Source organism: Sus scrofa, chromosome 10 (genome assembly GCF_054392235.1).
Source record: "Sus scrofa isolate SSC_HxYL_T2T_F1_AM1 chromosome 10, Sscrofa_HxYL_maternal_Yorkshire_Landrace_v2.0, whole genome shotgun sequence".
Taxonomy (NCBI): domain Eukaryota; kingdom Metazoa; phylum Chordata; class Mammalia; order Artiodactyla; family Suidae; genus Sus; species Sus scrofa.
Window position 1 is genome coordinate 35942157 of NC_139392.1, and position 17526 is coordinate 35959682.

Genomic DNA, 17526 nt, shown 5'->3' on the forward strand with positions numbered 1-17526 from the left:
CATGAAAGACTGAAACACTTTCAGACAGTGATGAAGCCCCTGAAAACTATGACACACATAAATGGAAAGATACCTTGTGCTCTTGGAAAAATTCACATTGTTCAAATGTTCATTCTGCCCAAGGAAATGAACATGTGAATGCCAGCCCCTCCCCAAATTCCAACAGTCTTTTTCCCAGAAATAGAGCAAATCCTCCTACAGTTTGTGTGGAGCCACAAAAGACCTCAAGGAGCCAAAGCAACCCTCAGAAAGGACAAGAGGCCGGAGGCATCTCCCTGCCTGACTTCACTCTATGTTGTGAAGCTACAGTCACCAACAGAGTGTGGAACTGGCTCAAAAACAGGTGCCTGGCCCAGAGCAAGAGGACAGAGCCCAGAATTCAACCCACACTGAGCGGGTCAGTGTGTTCACGACAAAGGGGCCAAGGCCACGTCGTCCCCACAGGAAGTGCTGCTGGGAAAACTCAACACCACATACCATGTAAAGACAGTGGACACCATCCATACCACACACACAATGGACCAAAAAACCCCAGCTTTCAACCCAGAGCCCCTCTTGCATCCTCTGAAGGTGGACCCCCCCTCTGGTGCACATGGGAAGCTAAAAGCTTCTGCTCACCTTTTCCTCCTGTGCCACCCAATTGGCAGGAAACCTGGCTCCCATCAGTGTAGACACTGCCCCTTGATGTCCTAAAGCTGAAAGCCCCTGAAGTCTGAAGAAGACAGAGCTCTGACAGCAGAGATGCCACCAATCATCCCAGCAAAGCAGAAGCCATGGGCCCAAGGAGCCTCAACTCCCTTCATTTGTGCAAAGCAGGGTCCTCCAGGACCGCACCTGCCCCGTGGGTGCCACCACGGGAACTCCTAGAGTATTTGGTTTGGTCTGGTTTTTTTAGGGCTGCAGAAGTTCCTGGGCTAGGGGTCAAATGGATTTTGTAAAATTAAAGATTTCTCCTCTGTGAAAGGCCTTACTCAGAAAATCAAAAAGCAAGTCACAAACCGAGAGAAAACTATTTGCAAACACATACACAACAAAGGATTTGTTTCAAAATATGCAAAGAATTCTAACAAAACAACACCATTAAAAACAGAGAAAGCTCTGGAGTTCCCTTCATAGCTCAGCAGTTAATGAACCTGACTAGGATCCATGAGGATGTGGGTTCGCTCCCTGGCCTTGCTTAGTGGGTTAAGGATCTGGCATTGCTGTGACCTGTGGTGTAGGTTGCAGACACAGCTTGGATCCTGCACTGCTGTGGCTATGATATAGGCTGGCAGCTGTAGCTCTGATTTGACTCCTAGCCTGGGAACATCCATGTGACTTGGGTGCAGCCTAAAAAGAAAAAAGGAAGAAAGAAAACCATCCCCAAGAAATAGAGGTATCAAGAAAGCTGATTTATAATAGAGACAGCACTCTGCAAGTGGGTGGGGAAGGATGTTCACTTGAATAAACAGGGCCAGGATGGATGGTCACCCACATAAGAAAACTAGTATTACTGGAAACCTAACACAGTCCCACCTAAAAGACCCCTCCTACACCACTGCAAGAATAAGTAGGAGATGGCGTTCCTGTCATGGCACAGTGGTTAGCAAATCCAACTAGGAACCATGAGGTTGCAGGTTTGATCCCTGGCCTTGCTCGGTGGGTTGGGGATCTGACATTGCTGTGAGCTGTGGGTGCAGGTTGCAGATGCAGCTTGGATCCCATGTTGTTGTGACTCTGGTGTAGCCAGTGGCTGCAGCTCTGACTGGACCCCTAGCCTGGGAACCTCCATATGCCCTGGGAAGCAGCCCTAGAAAAGGCAAAAAGACAAAAAAAAAAAAAAAAAAGAAAGAATAAGTAGGAGAATATCATGATGACCTCAGGGCTGGGGGAGGGGACACAGTGTGATACTATTTACAGTGTAGCAAAAATAGAGTGCAGAAATGCTTAGAGTAAAAACAGCCTCATGCTGACAGTTGCTGGATTTTGACAAGATGCCAAGTAAATCAAAAGGTAAGAGAGGAGTTTCTGTCATGGCTCAGTGGTTAAGGAACCTGACTAGCATCCATGAGGTTGTGGGTTCGATCCCTGGCCTGGCTCAGCAAGGTAAGGATCCAGTGTTTCGGTGAGCTGTGGTATAGGTTGGAGATACGGCTCAGATCTGGTGTTGCTCTGGCTGTAGTGTAGGCCGGTGGCTACAGCTCCGATTAGACCCCTAGCCTGGGAATCTCCATAAGTGGCAGGTGTGGCCCTAAAAAAAAGACAAACCACCAAAAAAAAAAAAAAAGTAAGGGAAAGGGGTGCTGAAACAAATATATATCAGTGCAAAGAAGTGAAACTCAACCCCTACCTCATTCCATATGCAAATATGAATTTGAGACAAACACCTAAATTTTAAAAGTAACACGAGCAATTCTCATTGTGGTGCAGCGGAAACTAATCTGACTAGGATCCATGAGGATGTGGGTTCCATCCCTGGCCTCACTCAGTGGGGTAAGGATCTGGCATTGCCGTGAGCTGTGGTGTAGGTCGCAGAGACGGCTTGGATCCTGTATTGCCATGGCTGTGGTGTAGGCCGGCAGCTACAGCTCTGATTCAACCCCAAGCCTGGGAACCTCATATGTCACAAGTGTGGCCCTAAAAAATAAAAAATAAAAAAATAAAAAAAAAATAAAAATAGCACTATGTTTAGCACAGCAAAGGAAACCATCAACAAAATGAAGAGACAGCCTACTGAATAGAAGATATTTGCAAACCATTTAAATGACAAGGGGTTAATATCCAAAATATGTATGAAGGTCATATAACTCAATAGCAAAAAACCAAATAACACAGTTAAAAATGAACAAAGGGAGTTCCCATTGTGGCTCAGCAATAATGAAACCCAACTAGTAATCATGAGGTTGCAGGTTCAATATCTGGCCTTGCTCTGTGGGTTAAGGATCCAGCGTTGCTGTGAGCTGTGGTGTAGGTTGCAGACACAGCTCAGATCTTGCAGTGCTGTGGCTGTGGACTGCAGCTGCAGCTCAGATTTGACCCCTAACCTGGGAATTTCCAAACACCATGGGTTTGGCCCTAAAAAGAAAAAAAAAAATCAAAGAAGACATTTCTCAAAAGAAGACATACATATGGCCAACAGGTACATGAAAAGATTCTCAACATCACCAGTCATCAGGGAAATTCAAACCAAAACCACAATGAGATATCACCTCATTTCTTGTGGTGAGGATGTGGGGGAAAGTGAAACTCTGTACACTTAGTGGGAATATAAATTGGTGCAGCCGTTACATAAGTTCCTCAAAAAATTAAAACTAGAACTAACAGGAGTGAAATAAAGACCCGGTGGCTCTGCAGGTTAAGAACCTGACTAGCATCCATGAGGACTTGGGTTCAATCCCTGGCCTCACTCAGTGGGTTAAGATCCAGTGTTGCTGAAAGCTGCAGCATAGATTGCAGGTACAGCTTGGATCCTGAGTTCCTTTGGCTGTGGTGTAGGCCGGCAGCTGCCGCTCCAAATAGATCCCTAGCCTTGGAACTTCCATGAACTACAAGTGCAGGCCTTAACAAAAAAGACTAAGTTATGATCTAGCAGTTCCACTTTTCAAGATGTATGTGTCCAAAGGAATTGAAGTCAGAATCTCAAAAGGATATCTGTACCCCTATGTTCACTGCACCAGAGTTCAGAATGCCCAGATGTGGAAACAATCTAAATGTCTATTGGCAGAAGAACAGAGAAAGAAAATGTGATGTATAAACACATACAATAAAGTATTCTGCAGCCTTTAAAAATGTGGAAATCCAGGAGTTCCCATCGTGGCTCAGCAGTTAATGAACCCAACTAGGATCCATGAGGATGTGGGTTTGATCCCTGGCCTTGCTCAGTGGGTTAAGGACCTGGTGTTGCCATCAGTTGTGGTGTAGGTCACAGATGCAGCTCAGATCTGGTGTTGCTGTGGCTGGGATGTAGACCAGCAGCTACAGTTCTGATTCGGCCCCTAGCCTGGGAACCACCATATCAGTGCAAAGAAATGAAACTCAACCCCATACCTAATTTTAGGTGCAGCCCTAAAAAGACCAAAAAAAAAAAAAAAAAACCTGAAAGGAAAAAACCCTATGTAAAATCTTATCCTAAATTCTATTTTTTGCATCTCAAAAGCTGAAGAGACAAGATAGGATATCATCTGGTCATCTTCTTTTCTTAGTGAAAGGCTACAACTACAGTTCATGTAATGCTCAGCTAAGCATGGTGAGGGGATGGAAGAGTGAGAAAGAAATGAAATATATTCTTAGTAATGGAAAAAAAAGAGAGAAGAAAAGTCAACTTCAGAGGCCCTTTGAGCCATTCTGGGCCTTGGAAAGAACTGGAGATTCGAGGAGCCATTTGGGGTGAGTACAAGACACAGCCAGCAGCTGGGGTGACTGCAGCCTGGGCAGGGTAGGGCAGGATGGGGGCACTCCCTCCTCATCCATTTGAGTCAGACTGATCATTCATTTCCAATCTTCTGGGTTTGAGAGAAAAGGCTGGAAAGCTGGCTTTCCAACTGTATCCCTGCCTCATCCAGAAGCAGGTGCTTGTTATGAGGCTGGTGTGGTGAGCAGTCCCCATTCAAAGAGAACGGTGATTGACAAGCAGGGTCTCCTGGGAGGGGTGTCTAGGTGCTGCTACCTCTGAAGAGCCCACTGGGCCCCTATCCTGCAGCATTGAGGTCTTTTCTCCTTGATTTCAGAGGAATCCCTGCTCTCTGATAAACCTTTAAGCCACATTTTCTATGAGACACAAAGACCCCAGTGGAGTCTTCCAAACATGGTAAAGACTTTCACAGGATGAGAAGGTTCTAGTCACTTTTAGCTTTCCATCCTCTGCACCACTCCAGGACGGAAGAAAGCTGTGTACAAACTAGTTTCCCTTGGTCCTTCTGATTTGATCCCAAACTTCAGAATCTGCCAATCATGATCCTGGGAAGAATCAGCCACAAATGTAGGGGGGGAGCTAACATATGAGACCCAACTTATTGGCCAATTACACCCAGGTGGGGACTGGCTTGAGCTTGCAGTTTGGGCGAGGGTTGGTTCATCCCTAAGCCTTGCTTTCCTCTTCCTGGCAACACATCCTTCTGGTCAGGTCTCTGCTCCAAGAGTGAAGAAATGACAGAAACTTCTCTAGTCTCACCTGGAAGCCTGGATGAGAGGTGAGGAGGGCAGAAGCTGGACAGAGCCAAACTCCAGGACTTTTGTCTCCCCTCTGGAGGCTGCTGCATGTATGTACAAGGAGATTGAAGTGGATGGGAAAGGGCAGGGAGTCATCTGGAAGTGGCATTGGTGGAGGCGGGAAGGGGGCAGGAGGACCCAGGACCCACTGCCTGCCATCTCCACAGAGCTTCTTGGGCCCCAGCACCATGCGGCACTGCCCGTAAAAATGTTTCTTGGATGCTGTGTCCTTGATCCTCCTGAGCCGCTTCCTCCAAGAGAAAAATGCAGAGCATCCTAAGTACAGTTTATCCATGGTGAGTTCCAGAGGTGGAGCTTGGACTCCTAACCCTAACCCTTTGGGGGTGGGGGGTGGGTATATTTTCAGTTACACAAACAGTCTAAAGTCACCATGGAAGTTCTAAGAGGAATGCTGTTGAAGAATCAGGAGAGGGTTAGAGAAAAGATAATAGTGAACTAGCCTTGAAATATGTGTCGGGTTTGAATAAAGGTGAGGAAGACAAGGGGGCATTTTCCATGTGCAGAGAGCAGCCAAGGCCATGCTGTTTGGTGGGGTTGGCCCATGGGCAGCCTGCCTAGGTGAGGTCACATCCCTCTCCAGAGCCAGAGCGGTTGTGCAGAGCGCCAGCGTGGGGGTTGCGTGCGTGCCGTGGCGTCCGAGGGGGTTGCGTGCGTGCCGTGGCGTGCGTGGGGGTTGCGTGCGTGCCTGGGAAGGGAGCCCCCGGAGCGACTGCTGAGGGACACCGCGGCGAGCGAGCATGGGTGAAGGAGCTGAGGGCGTGAGCAGGGCTGCAGCGGGCAGGTCCAAGGTAGGTTTGTGTTTATCTTTTTGAGAAGGGAAGAGGGTGCCTAGGATGCTTGGGAAAAGGGGAGGGAAGGTCCCAGGAAGTGTTTGGGGGAAAGGTGCGTGGTTGGGGAGGGACCGGCTTCAGTGCAGGGCAGGTATGGGGGTTGAGTGCAGGAGGGTTAGCTGCGTGGAGGGGAAGGGAGCTCAGAGGGAATGGGGAGGGCCACCGCGAGCGTGGGGGAGGGAGGGTGAGGATGGCAGCGGAGCCCCAGCTGAGAGGTTGAAGTTAGGGTTAGTTTTGAGAGGCAGGAAGAGGGTGGATGGGATCCCTTGGAAAAGTGGAGGCGAGGTCCTAGGAAGGGTTGGGCCTGTGCGAGTGCGGGGAGCGTGGAGGCGGGCAGGCACCCCTTGCCCCCCGAGCGTGCGTGGGGGTTGCGTGGGTGCAGGGGAAGGGAGGCCGGAGGGAATGGAGAGGGACACGGAGAGCCTGGGGCCCTGCGGGGAGGTTGTGAGGGGCATTCTAGGGGATAGGTTCAAGGTAGGTTTTGGTGGCTGCTGCGGTGGTGGTGGTTTTTGTTGTTGGTTTTTGGTTTTTGGTTGGTTGTTGTGAAGGGGGAAGAGGGTGGAGGATGAGGACCCCTTAGCACATGGGAGCGGAAGGATGTCAGGAAAGGAGCCCAGAGGGGTTCTTGTGGGAATGGGCCAGGGCAGCTGGGAGGGGCTTGTGGGTAGTGCCTGAACAGAGGGGAAGGGAGAGCTGAAGGGAGTGCTGAGGGCCAGGGGAGCAGGGGGGGACTGAGGTAAGGCTGTCAGTGGAGTTCCAGCAGACAGGTTCAAGTGAGGTGTTTTTTGTTTTGGTTTTTGGCTTGCTGTGTGTGTTTGTTCGTTTGATTGTTTGTTTGAGAAGGGGGTAGAGGGGTGGGTAGGTTGGATGCCTTTGAGCTGATGGGGAAAGTTTCCAGGAAGGGGGGGGGTGTGGGTGGGGGCAGAGAGGGGCGAGGGGGGCGGGGACGCGGTTGTGCAGAGCGCCTGCGTGGGGGTTGCGTGCGTGCCGTGGCGTGCGAGGGGGTTGCGTGCGTGCCGTGGCGTGCGTGGGGGTTGCGTGCGTGCCTGGGAAGGGAGCCCCCGGAGCGACTGCTGAGGGACACCGCGGCGAGCAAGCATGGGTGAAGGAGCTGAGGGCGTGAGCAGGGCTGCAGCGGGCAGGTCCAAGGTAGGTTTGTGTTTATCTTTTTGAGAAGGGAAGAGGGTGCCTAGGATGCTTGGGAAAAGGGGAGGGAAGGTCCCAGGAAGTGTTTGGGGGAAAGGTGCGTGGTTGGGGAGGGACCGGCTTCAGTGCAGGGCAGGTATGGGGGTTGAGTGCAGGAGGGTTAGCTGCGTGGAGGGGAAGGGAGCTCAGAGGGAATGGGGAGGGCCACCGCGAGCGTGGGGGAGGGAGGGTGAGGATGGCAGCGGAGCCCCAGCTGAGAGGTTGAAGTTAGGGTTAGTTTTGAGAGGCAGGAAGAGGGTGGATGGGATCCCTTGGAAAAGTGGAGGCGAGGTCCTAGGAAGGGTTGGGCCTGTGCGAGTGCGGGGAGCGTGGAGGCGGGCAGGCACCCCTTGCCCCCCGAGCGTGCGTGGGGGTTGCGTGGGTGCAGGGGAAGGGAGGCCGGAGGGAATGGAGAGGGACACGGAGAGCCTGGGGCCCTGCGGGGAGGTTGTGAGGGGCATTCTAGGGGATAGGTTCAAGGTAGGTTTTGGTGGCTGCTGCGGTGGTGGTGGTTTTTGTTGTTGGTTTTTGGTTTTTGGTTGGTTGTTGTGAAGGGGGAAGAGGGTGGAGGATGAGGACCCCTTAGCACATGGGAGCGGAAGGATGTCAGGAAAGGAGCCCAGAGGGGTTCGTGTGGGAATGGGCCAGGGCAGCTGGGAGGGGCTTGTGGGTAGTGCCTGAACAGAGGGGAAGGGAGAGCTGAAGGGAGTGCTGAGGGCCAGGGGAGCAGGGGGGGACTGAGGTAAGGCTGTCAGTGGAGTTCCAGCAGACAGGTTCAAGTGAGGTGTTTTTTGTTTTGGTTTTTGGCTTGCTGTGTGTGTTTGTTCGTTTGATTGTTTGTTTGAGAAGGGGGTAGAGGGGTGGGTAGGTTGGATGCCTTTGAGCTGATGGGGAAAGTTTCCAGGAAGGGGGGGGGTGTGGGTGGGGGCAGAGAGGGGCGAGGGGGGCGGGGACGCGGTTGTGCAGAGCGCGTGCGTGGGGGTTGCGTGCGTGCCGTGGCGTGCGAGGGGGTTGCGTGCGTGCCGTGGCGTGCGTGGGGGTTCGCGTGCGTGCCGGGGAAGGGAGCCCCCAGAGCGACTGCTGAGGGACACCGCGGCGAGCGAGCATGGGTGAAGGAGCTGAGGGCGTGAGCAGGGCTGCAGCGGGCAGGTCCAAGGTAGGTTTGTGTTTATCTTTTTGAGAAGGGAAGAGGGTGCCTAGGATGCTTGGGAAAAGGGGAGGGAAGGTCCCAGGAAGTGTTTGGGGGAAAGGTGCGTGTTTTGGGCGGGAGGAGGGTGGCGGGGAGCGGCTTGGGGGCGGCGCAGGCGTGGGGGTTGGGTGCGTGCAGGGGAAGGGAGAGCGCAGGGACTGTGGAGGGCCACCGCGAGCGTTGGGGCGGGAGGTGAGGATGGCAGCGGAGCCCCAGCTATGTATAGATTTCTAAGGTATCTCCAGACTCTTCTCCATAGTGGCTGTACCAGTTTACATTCCCACCAGCAGTGCAGGTGGGTTCCCTTTTCTCCACAGCCCTTCCAGCACTTGTTCTTTGTGGTTTTATTAATGGTCATTCTGACTGGTGTGAGGTGATATCTCATGGTTGTTTTGATTTGTATTTCTCTTATAATCAACGATGTTGAGCATTTTTTCATGTGTTTGTTGGCCGTCTGTGTATCTTCTTCGGAGAAATGTGTATTCAGGTCTTTTTCCCATTTTTCCATTGATTGATTGGTTTTTTTGCTGTTGGGTTGTATAAGTTGCTTATATATTCTAGAGATTAAGCCCTTGTCAGTTGCATCATTTGAAACTATCTTCTCCCATTCTGTAAGTTGTCTTTTTGTTTTGGGTTTCCTTTGCTGTTCAAAATCTTTTCAGTTTGATTAGGTCCCATGGGTTTATTTTTGCTCTAATTTCTATTGCTTTGGGAGACTGACCTGAGAAAACATTCATGATGTTGATGTCAGAGAGTGTTTTGCCTATGTTTTCTTCTAGGAGTTTGATGGTGTCCTGTCGTATATTTAAGTCTTTCAGCCATTTTGATTTTATTTTTGTGCATGGTATGAGGGTGTGTTCTAGTTTCATTGCTTTGAATGCAGCTGTCTAGGTTTCCCATCAATGCATGCTGAATAGACTTTCCTTTTCCCATTTTATGTTCTTGCCTCCCTTGTCAAAGATTAATTGACCATAGGTGTCAGGGTTTATTTCCGGATTCTCTATTCTGTTCCATTGGTCTGTCTGTCTGTCTGTTTTGATACCAGTACCACACTGTTTTGATGACTGTGGCTTTGTAGTATTTCTTGAAGTCTGGGAGAGTTATGCCTCCTGCTTGGTTTTTGTTTCTCAGGATTGCTTTGGCGATTCTGGGTCTTTTGTGGTTCCATATAAAATTTTGGATTGTTTGTTCTAGTTCTGTGAAAAATGTCATGGGTAATTTGATCGAGATTGCAATGAATCTGTAGATTGCTTCTGGTAGAATGGCCATTTTCACAATATTGATTTTCCCAATCCAGGAGCATGGAATATCTTTCTATTTCTTTACATCTTCTTTGATTTCTTTGATTAAGGTTTTATAGTTCTCGGCATATAGGTCCTTTACCTCCTTGGTCAGGTGTATTCCGAGGTATTTGATTTTGTGAGGTGCAATTTTAAAAGGTATCATACTTTTGTATTCCTTTTCTAATATTTCATTGCTGGTATACAGAAATGCAACTGACTTCTGAATGTTAATCTTATATCCTGCCACTTTGCTGAATTTATTAATCAGTTCAAGGAGTTTTGGGGTTGAGTCCTTAGGGTTTTCTAGGTATAGAATCATGTCATCTGCATACAGTGACAGCTTTAACACTTCTCTTCCTATATGGATGCCTTTTATTTCTTTTGTTTGTCTAATTGCTGTGGCTAAGACTTCCAAAACGATGTTGAAGAGCAGTGGTGAGAGTGGGCATCCCTGTCTTGTTCCAGATTTGAGTGAGAAGGCTTTCAGTTTTTCCCCATTGAGTATTATGTTTGCTGTGGGTTTATCATAAATGGCTTTGATTATATTCAGGAATGTTCCCTCTATACCCACTTTGGCGAGGGTCTTGATCATGAATGGATGTTGAACTTTGTCAAATGCTTTTTCTGCATCTATTGAGATGATCATATGATTTTTGACTTTTTTTTTGTGAATGTGGTGTATGATGCTGATTGATTTGCGTATGTTGAACCATCCTTGTGAACCTGGGATGAACCCTACCTGGTCATGGTGTATAATTTTTTTGATATGTTGTTGGATTCGGTTGGCTAAGATTTGGTTGAGAATTTTTGCATCTATACTCATCAATGATATTGGCTGACAGTTTTCTTTTTTGGTGGTATCTCTGTCTGGTTTTGGAATGAGGGTGATGGTGGCATCATAGAATGTCTTTGGCAGTATTCGTTCTTCTTCAACCTTTTGAAAGCGTTTAAGGAGGATGGGCACCAATTCCTCTTTATATGTTTGATAAAATTCGCCTGTGAATCCATCTGGTCCTGGACTTTTATTTGTAGGGAGTGATTTTATGACCTCTTCCATTTCATTTCTAGTGATGGGTCTGTTCAGTTGGTCTGTTTCTTCTTGATTCAGTTTTGGCAGGCTGTAAGATTCTAGAAAATTGTCCATTTCTTCCAGATTGTCAAACTTGTTGCCATATAGTTGTTCATAGTATTCTCTTATGGTTTTTTGTATTTCTGCAGTATCCGTTGTGATTTCTCCTTTTTCATTTATAATTTTGTTTATTTGGGTTCTTTCTCTCCTCTTTTTAGTGAGTCTGGCCAGGGGTTTGTCAATTTTGTTCACCGTTTCAAAGAACCAGCTCTTGGTTTTATTAATTTTCTCTATTGTTTTTTGAATCTCTATTTTATTGATTTCTTCATTGATCATTATAATTTCCTTCCTTCTGCTGACTTTAGGACTTTTTTGTTCTTCTTTTTCTAATTCGTTTAGGTGGAGGGTTAAGTTGTCCATTTGGGATCTTTCTTCTTTTTTGAGAAAGGCCTGTATTGCTATAAATTTCCCTCTGAGCACTGCTTTCGCAGCATCCCATAGATTTTGAGAGGTTGTGTCTTCATTATCATTTGTTTCAAGGTAGTTTTTAATTTCCTTCTTGATTTCTTCATTGACCCATTGGTTTTTAAGTAGCATGTTGTTTAGTGTCCATGGAGTAGGTTTTTTCTCTTTGCTTTTCCCATGGTTGATTTCTAAGTTCATGGCATTGTGGTCAGAGAAGATACTTGAGATAATTTCTATGCTCCTAAATTTATTGAGATTCGCTTTATGTCCCAATATGTGATCGATTCTTGAGAATGTTCCATGAGCATTTGAAAAGAATGTGTATTCTGATTTTTTTGGATGTAGTGTCCTGAAGATATCAATGAAGTCTAACTTTTCTATTGTTTCCTTTAGGATCTCTGTTGCTTTATTGGTTTTCTGTCTAGAGGATCTGTCCATTGATGTGAGGGGGGTGTTTAGGTCTCCTACTATGATTGTATTCTCATCAATATCTCCCTTTATGTCTGTTAATATTTGTTGTATGTATCTGGGTGCTCCTATGTTTGGGGCATATATGTTGATGATAGTAACATCCTCTCCTTGGATGGATCCCTTAATCATTAAGTAGTGTCCTTCTTTGTCTTTCTTTATGTCTTTTGTTTTAAAGTCTATTTTGTCTGATATGAGCGTTGCGACTCCTACTTTTCTGTCATGTCTATTGACGTGAAATACTTTTCCCCACCCTTTCACTTTCAATCTATATGTATCTTTTGTCCTAAGGTGAGTTTCTTGTAGGCAGCATATTGAAGGTTTTTGCCTTTTTATCCACTCAGCCACTCTGTGTCTTTTGATTGGGGCATTCAGTCCATTGACATTTAAGGTGATAAATTGATAGATGATTATTTATTGCCATTTGAACCTCGTGTTCCAGTTGATTCTATGGTTCTCCATTCTTCCTTTCTTTTTTTTTTTTTTTTTTTTTTTTGTTGGATGGTCTCCTGTTATTATCTGCTTGAGTGTATTTTTTTTTTCATTTTTTGTAAATGCAATATTTGGTTTTGGCTTGTGGTTGCCCTGTTTTTTAAGTATGCTAACCCCTTCCCATAATTGTGTGTTTTAGCCTGATGGTCCTGTAAGTTCAAACACTTCATTACTATATTAAAAATTAAGAAGAGAGACATACATACAAACAAAAAGGGTAATTTACCTCCTAACATCCCTTGCCCACATTTTGTGGTTTTGATGACTCTTTTATTTTTTTCTTTTTAATTTTATTTTGTTTGAAGTATGTTCATGATTAAATCTGTATGCTGGCTTATTTGAGTGACTGCTCTCTGATTGCAATTTCCTCAGTCCTAGTTCTTCCTCTTCTTCTTCTTCTTTTTTTTTTCTTTTCTTTTTTCTTCCCTTTCCTTCCTTTTTGGTTTAGAGAAGCTCTTTCAAAATTTCCTTTAACCTGGGTTTTGTGTTGCTGTATTCTTTAAGTTTTCGTTTGTTGGGAAAAATTTTTATTTCCCCTTCTATTTTAAATGATATTCTTGCTGGATAAAGTATTCTAGGTTGCATATGTTTTCCTTGTAGCACTTTAAATATCTCTTGCCATTCCCTCCTGGCCTGTAGTGTTTCTGTAGAGAAATCAGCTGATATTCTTATGGGGGTTCCCTTGTAGGTAACATTCTGTTTTTCTCTTGCTGCCTTTAGGATCCTCTCTTTATCACTAACTTTTGCCATTTTTATTATGATGTGTGTTGGTGTGGGTCTGTTTGGGTTCAGTTTGTTTGGGGCCCTCTGTGCTTCTTGTATCTTGAACCCAGTATCCTTTAGATTTGGGAAGTTTCCATCGATAATTTCTTCAAATGTATTTTCCATTCCCTTATCATTTTCTACTCCTTCTGGAATTCCTATTATGCGTAGATTGGCCAGCTTTCTATTATCCCATAGGTCTCTTATATTGCTTTCCAGTTTTTTGATTCGGTTTTCTGTCTGTTGACCGGATTGAGTGATTTCCATTATTCTATCTTCCATATCACTGATTTGTTCTTCTGCATTATTCATTCTGGTTTTTACTGCCGTTAGTTCAGTTTGCGTCTCTGCAAATGAATGTTCTAGTTTCTCTTGGCTCCTCCTTACATTTTCTAGTTCCTTTCTGAGGGTATCTGCATTACTGTTCATATCTTCTCTTAATTCCTTCAGTATTTTCCCTATTTCTCTTTTGAACTCCAGGTCTGTCAGACTGCAGAGATCTGTTTCATTGTTGACTGTTTGAGGTGAGTTCTCCTGTTGGTTTGACTGGGGGTGGTTTCTCAGCTTCTTCATCTTGCTTGTTGTTTTCTTTCTCCTTTTGGAGTTGTACTCTCCGTGATCGGGTAGTGTTTGCCTTGTCACTACCGTGGAATATTTCCTGAGGGCTGGCGTTGTTGGTCAATCTTTTTTAAGGCAGTGTGGCTTTTCTGGAGTGTTGATGGGGCTAACAGTGTTTCTTTGAAGCAATGGAGGACTTCCTGAGGGCAGACAGGACTGGGAGGTCCACCCCACGATGGTAGCAGATTTCACTTGGTCATGCAGAGCTTGCTCTGGTGTTTTTAGGCTGTGGGGTTCTTGCAGGGAGTTGGCGGTGTTGGGCAGCTGCTCTTCAGGGGTGCATCACCCCCTGGGGGCTGGAGAAGCTATCTGGGTCACTGAGAACCTGAGAGGCTCTTCCCTAGGGCAGCCCAACTCAGAAGGACAGCCTGAGGATGTAGGTGAATCTTTTCACAGTCTGGCTGAGCTTGTTGCAGCTTTTCTGGGCCGCAGGGGCCCTTCCAGGGGGCTGGTGGTGCTGAGCAGTTATTTCACGGGAGTGGGGCATCCCCTGGGAGCTTGGGCGGGTAGCAGGGCCCTTGGAGACCCAAGAGGCTCCTCCCCAGGGCAGCCCGACTCAGAAAAACCGTCTGAGATCTTTTCCCAACTCGGCCAGGCTTGTTGCAGCTTTTCTGTGCTGCAGGGGGTGCTGCCTGGAGCTGGCAGTCCTATGCAGCTGGTCCACTAGGTCTCAGCACCCCCTGGGGGCTTGGGCGGGTAGCAGGGCCCTTGGAGACCCAAGAGGCTCCTCCCCAGGGCAGCCCGACTCAGAAAAACCGTCTGAGATCTTTTCCCAACTCGGCCAGGCTTGTTGCAGCTTTTCTGGGCGGCAGGGGGTCCTGCCTGGAGCTGGCAGTCCTATGCAGCGGGTCCACTAGCTCTCAGCACCCCCTGGGGGCCTGGGCGGGTAGCAAGGCCCTTGGAGACCCAAGAGGCTCCTCCCCGGGGCAGCCCGTCTCAGAAAAACCGTCAGAGAATTAGGCCGATCTATTCACAGTCTGGCTAGGCTTGTTCTAGCTTTTCTGGGCTGCAGGCCTTTTCTAGGGTGCTGGTGGTGTTTGGTGCTGCTCTGCAGAAGTGTAGCCCCTCCAAAGGGCAAGCAGGCCTGTGCAGGGACAGCCCCTGTGGTGGTAGGCTTCAGGCAATTGTTGAGACCAGCCCTCCTGGATGGCAGGTTGCCCCAGGTCCAGCGAGAGCATAGGGGGTGGTGGGGGCGGGGGGGATGCACTGGGAAGCGCAGCTTTCTGCTAGCTAGCGGACCTGTAAGCTTGCTGTGGTGTGGGGGGTATTCTATGGGGACCCACCCCTTCTTCTCTCCCCTCCCCAGCACGGGTGCAGACCAGGCTCTTCTCCCAGGTTCCCTCTGAGGTGGCTTTCCACTTCCCCGCCCTTAGAGTATTGCTCCCTTCCTCTGCGACAGCTTTGTTTTCTAGTCTCCCAGGCAGTCTCTGCCCCTTCAAATGGTTTAGAGACCTCCCAAGCAGTTTCCGCTCTGCCCTGCCCCCTAGCCCGGGGACTAATCTCTGGAGCCAAGGTCTTGGTACCCAGCCCCCACCCAGGCGTCCCCCGGCCTCCTCTCGGGGACTAACCTTCAGAGGCAAGGTCTCGGTGCCCAGCCCCCAACCAGGCGTCTCAATTTTTGGTGACTTTGCCCGTAGTTCAGATGGTCCGTTGGGTTCTTGATGGGTTTTTCCGTACTCCAACTTACTGACTGCTACACTCTTCTCTGCATCTGGAGATTCCTCCGGTTCGTTTGATCTTTCCCCCGTGTAGGTGACTTTCCAGGGTGCGGGATCCCTTTCTCCTCCGCAGTTCCCTTTCGGGAGCGCCCATCCCACTCGGATTCACCTTCTCTCACTCTCCTCTTTTCTCCCGTTCTGCCCAATAATTTCACGAACTTCTTGCCGTTATTGGAGTTTAGGTTCCTCTGCCAGCGATTGGTTGCTGTTCTGTGTGAGTCATTTCTTCTGTAGATGTGCTTTTTTTGTTGTGTTTGTGTGAGAGGGCGAGCGTGTCCCCCTACTCCTCCGCCATCTTGTCCTCCCGTATCGGATTTTTCTTATTCTTTAGCTCACCTTTAGTCCTTTACCCTAAGGAATAATCATACTTTGCATCTCTGCAGAAAGTTTTGTAGCAACCTAAGACTGTAAAATAAGACTTTGGCTAAAAAATGGTCTGTATCAATAAAACGGAAATTTATGTAGTGATGTATAATGATATTTTAGAAAATAATGTCAGGTTCATGATGCATTGTTATGGAAAAACAAAGGTTACAATAAAACACTATGTAAAGCAAGACCTGTTATTTTAAACATACAAATCAGAAAATAGAGGCTAGCATACAGAGAAGACTAGAAAGAAATTTATCAAAATATTAATAGTGATTATCTATGGGTAGTGGATTTCCTAGTATTTTTTTTGTTTTGTTTTCCCTGTGCAACTAGATATTCCAAATGAACATTATGTTATCATTATAATTAATAAATTATTAAAAAATGCTGCCTTGAACATTGATAATATTTATTTGTGACAGTGTTATTTTACTGTTAGCTTATTTAATATTCTACTGTATCTTTTGGCTCCTAAAGTAACTCTTCCTTGAGAAAGTTAATTGAGCTGTTAGGTATGTAAACTTAGTATCTCAGGCTGTGTATAACTTCAGTTCAGGTCCTTTATATTGCTGGGTAAATTTAACCTTTGATAGACTTATCTATTGTCTTACTCAAAGTAGTTTCTTCAATAAAATTAGAATTTTCTATTTTACTTTAACCGATCATTTGGGAACTAGAGTAAAGTAATCCTTACTGAAGTTATCTTTAATTTTACTTTTCTAAAAGGAGTTGAATAAAGTCACTACTCAACTGGCTCAGGTCACTACACATTTGCAGGATAAGCAAGAATATGGCAGTCAGGTGAAAAGTCATCTTAAAGAATATAAAGAGAAACATCTCTCTTTAGAACAGAAAACTGAAGAATTAGAAGGTCAAATTAGGGTTTGTATAAAAGAAACTGAATTTCGCCATATTTTCTGTTCCTGTAGCAATGTAATTGATGACTCAGATGGAATCTAAGATTTCAAACTTTCAAACAAAGGTTAAGCTGTGATGTAAAAGTTTTAAAAATTAAAAAAAAAGAAAGATTTCTCATCATGGTGCAGGGGTTAACAAATCCGACGAGGAACCAAGAGGTTGCGGGTTCGGTCCCTGCCCTTGCTCAGTGGGTTAAGGATCCGGCGTTGCCATGAGTTGTGGTGTAGGTCGCAGATGCAGCTCGGATTCCAAGCTGCTGTGGCTCTGGCGTACGTAGGCCAGCAGCTACAGCTCCGATCAGACCCCTAGCGTGGGAACCTCCATATGCCACGGGAGCTGCCCAAGAAATAGCAAAGAGACAAAAATAAATTAAATAAATAAATAAATAAATAAATAAATATATAAATGGAGTTCCCATCGTGGCACAGCAGAAATGAGTCCAACTAGGAACTATGAAGTTTCAGGTTCAATCCCTGGCCTTGCTCAGTGGGTTAAGGATCTGGCGTTGCCATGAGCTGTGGCGTAGGTTGCAGATTTGGCTTGGATTTGATGTTGCTGTAGGCTGTGACATTGCTAGGTGTAGGCTATAGCTCTGATTTGACCCCTAGCCTGGGAACCAAAAAAAATTACCTGTGCTTTTTCTTGTTTGATTTTTGAATTCCATCTTTACTTTTAACTTCTTTGTTAAAGGAGGGCTTTTGCAAATAGCAGTTAACATATATACTGGTTCCATGGTATGTGTAAATATTTCAAAGAGACAGCCAACCAGGGATCTACTCTGTAATTATGAGGAACTTATTTTTTGTTTTGCTATATCATTCCTGTCTCTTTCCCTCTTTATTCCAGTATAATATTCAGGGATGGCATATTTCTTCCTATTTTAAACTTTACATTTATACTCTTTGGGTTTTGTTTCTAATTTAATATCATTTAAATTTATTATAATTTA

General features: G+C 46.4%; 1 protein-coding gene across 12 annotated transcripts in view; it reads left to right on the forward strand.

The window, feature by feature from the left end:
* Positions 1-5872: 5872 nt before the first annotated feature.
* Positions 5873-17526, forward strand: part of LOC146398984 (uncharacterized) — an 87863-nt gene continuing 76209 nt past the window's right edge. For 6 of the 12 annotated variants that reach the window (XM_084980927.1, XM_084980931.1, XM_084980942.1 and 3 more), the window contains exon 1: positions 8257-8379. The gene's annotated coding sequence lies outside the window, so the exon portion shown is untranslated. Of the gene's footprint in view, positions 5997-7063; positions 7188-8256; positions 8380-17526 lie in introns of those variants that run through there. The other 6 variants (XM_084980932.1, XM_084980943.1, XM_084980938.1 and 3 more) reach the window with 2 other exon arrangements.